This window comes from Nanorana parkeri, unplaced genomic scaffold (genome assembly GCF_000935625.1).
Source record: "Nanorana parkeri isolate BGI_ZX_2015 unplaced genomic scaffold, ASM93562v1 scaffold394, whole genome shotgun sequence".
In the NCBI taxonomy this organism is placed as follows: Eukaryota; Metazoa; Chordata; class Amphibia; order Anura; family Dicroglossidae; genus Nanorana; species Nanorana parkeri.
This window is the reverse complement of record NW_017306662.1, coordinates 930,722-933,925: the sequence shown is the minus strand read 5'-3', so window position 1 is coordinate 933,925 and position 3,204 is coordinate 930,722.

The window sequence follows — 3,204 nt, the reverse complement described above, 5'->3', positions numbered from 1 at the left end:
AAAAAAAAAAGGATAGGCAGCTTGGGAACTTGACACAAAGCACTAAACTTTTTCAAGTGTAACCCAAAAAAAAAGGCACATAATGTAAAGGAAAAAAATAAATAAAAATAAATTATGTATATTTTTTATTTTGACAAAACTTGAACTCGCAGATAAAGCTTTTTGAGTTTTCAACTTTTTTCTCTCAAATATTGGGAACAAGTCCATTTTTAATGGCATAACAATAGGCAACTGTCTGCCTTAAACCATAAGCTGCTGCTACTTACACCCTACCAGGTCTGTTGTGGTGTTTCTTTTTTGTTTTCAGTGTTCTAGTCACGTACAGGAAAACGGGGCAGACTCGTCAAAAGAGCTATTGGCCACAAAAAAATGTTATTTTTTTTAAAAAGACAAAAATTATGAAAAACAAAAAGCCAAATCCAATTTTCTGTGAGAGAACTATGTGCATATAGGTTCCTATAGACGTATATATGTGTGTGTGTGTATATACAGGTGAAACTCGAATAATTAAAATATCGTGCGAAGTTCATTTATTTCACTAATGCAACTTATGCGGTGAAACTAATATATGAGAGAGACTCATTACATGCAAAGCAAGATAGTTCAAGCCGTGATTTGTCATCATTGTGATGATTATGGCTTACAGCTCATGAAAACCCCAAGAACCCCAAATCCACAACCTCAGAAAAGTAGATTATTACATGCAATCAATAAAACAAGGATTGTACATAGAACAATATCGGACCTCTGAGAAGTACAAGCATGCATATGTACTCAGTACTTGGTTTGGGCCCCTTTTGCAGCACTTACTGCAATTACTTTTGCACGATATTCTAATTATTCGAGTTTCACCTGTATGTATATATATGTGTGTGTATATATATATATATATATACACACACACACACTCTTCGCGTATTTAGGTAGCGGAATCCGTGACTAACGCTTTTTAGAAAGAGCTGCAATGCAGTCCTTCTATAGCAAAAAGATAGAATATATTTTTATAGTGAGAAAAGGGGAAAAAGAGAAAAAGACTTTAAAATTTAAAAAAAAGACATAAAGAAAAAATGTAATTGTATACCAAAGATAATGCAGACAATTGTATTATTTAAAAACCTGCTGGTTCTTGTTTTTTTTTAATTTTAGAAGCGAGTAGTAAAAAACAAAAAGGCATAAAGATGACGCAAAGAGAAAAAAAAAGACAAAGAAACCTCCTGCTGCTAATTTATAGTCCTATATTGGGATTTAAATAAGAGTTTTTCTTTTGCATAGAAGAGTAAAAAAAATGTAAAGTGACATTAAACCCTCAGATTTTTTAACATAAACCAATACTGTAATGTGCGCCTTCCTGTAATCCATGGTTGTTTCCCTTCTCTTTGCTGCTCTTTTTAAATCCTCATGTCTTCTCATGCTTGGGGAGAACTTCCCTTTGCAGCTGAGTGCCTCTTCCTGTAGTGCTGGCTCAGTTTGTGAACCTTCACACAGACACCGTGTATCCATTCCAGAGACAAGGCAGTCTGCTGCAAAACAGAAGTGCAACCAGCATGAGAAGACATGAGGATTTAAATGGAAGAGCAGCAAAGAGAAGGGAAACAACCATGGATTACAGTAAGGCGCACATTACAGTATTGGTTTATGTTAAAAAATCTGAGGGTTTAATGTCACTTTAACTTCTCCCAGACGGCAACCACAAAAAAAAAATCACATCTTTTCTTTTTTTCCTGTTAGCCAAGTAATGTCAAAGTGCAAGGTCAAGTGTGCCGGGGGCATTCCAAATTTGTGGAAGTTGAATCAGCATTTTTTTTTTTTAACCTCTATAATATTTGAGGACTTAAAAAATTTTTTTTTTAAAGTTCTACCTGTTCTAAAATCCTTAAGGGGTGCAAGGTGCGACTTTTTTGTTTGTTTTGTTTTGTTCTTGAGCGGATTGAGGAACAAGATAGGCCTGCAATGCGTGAATGTCTGTAAAGTGCAAACCCGGGAAGAGGGGGAAGAGGAGATCAGTGGATTGATCTTGTATCAAATAATATGAGAAGGCTGGAAAATCATTTAAAAACAAAAAAACCCCTCTTTTGGAACTAATGGAAGGCATTGGAAAAATGATTATTTGGAGCAGATGACACTGTAGAGGAATTTCTAATAATTGTAAACATGGGAAAGTGAAATCTTTGAATCATTCCTTTAGTTTGGCCCGGGAATACTTTGGTATGAAGGGCCCATGTGTGAGCCATATTGACATATTTCTCTCTCACTTGTGTCAGCTGCTAAGGGTAGCATGGTTGCAGGCTTCGATTCGCCGTAGTCCGTCCCCGTTTTGTGATGGACTGTGCCGTGAACTTTGAGAGCCACGGTTCCAAATGAGGTCCTCCTAGAAAACGGAACATAACACTGGGTCCAGCTTATCTCCGGACTTCCCTTTTCTTGGGTTACTAACCAAACATTTTAGAAGGACCAGACTTCTACACTCTGGGACTTTTATTTTTGTTACAATTGGATCATTGCACTTTGGCTTAACCTGTTTCTCAACCGGGTCATCAAGAACCTCTAAGACTGGGGTGTCAAACTCAATTTAATCGCGCGGCCGCATCAACATTATGGTTGCCCTCAAAGGTATCCGTAAGACTATATAAATGTATCTAATCTTTATCATAATTGCCTCTGCATTCGATTATCACTGGTTTTAGTAATAACTTAATACCTAGATCTGAAAGTAGAAGTCTGGGAAACGGCCTGGTGGGCCGGATTTGGCCCCTGGGCCTTGAGTTTGAGACATGTGCTCTAAGAGTAGAAATGGACCTGTTTCCTAACATCGGTGGAATCAGTCACTTGATCTATTAGGAGATGGGTAGCATTGGCCTATGCAGAAGATACAACTTTAAGGGTGTGTGAGCTCCAAGCTTTAAAAATATATCTATTTTTTTTTTATGTATGCCATTAAAAATACCCTTGTCCATAACTGTGGTCATGTGACGGAAACGTTGGCTGGTGAGGAGGGTTCTACAGTGACGAGCTAAAATAGTTCTGTAGAACATGGCCGAATGTTTGTCTGTTGGAAGAATTGTTGATGTTGTGGGGAATGAAATGGAGAATTATTCTGTTGCTACATAACCAACCAGAGCAACCAGTAGGCCCATGGATAAGTATATCCAGATTTTGGTGATGCCTACCCTTTCGTACAGCCAGAGACCTGAAGTTCTAGAAACC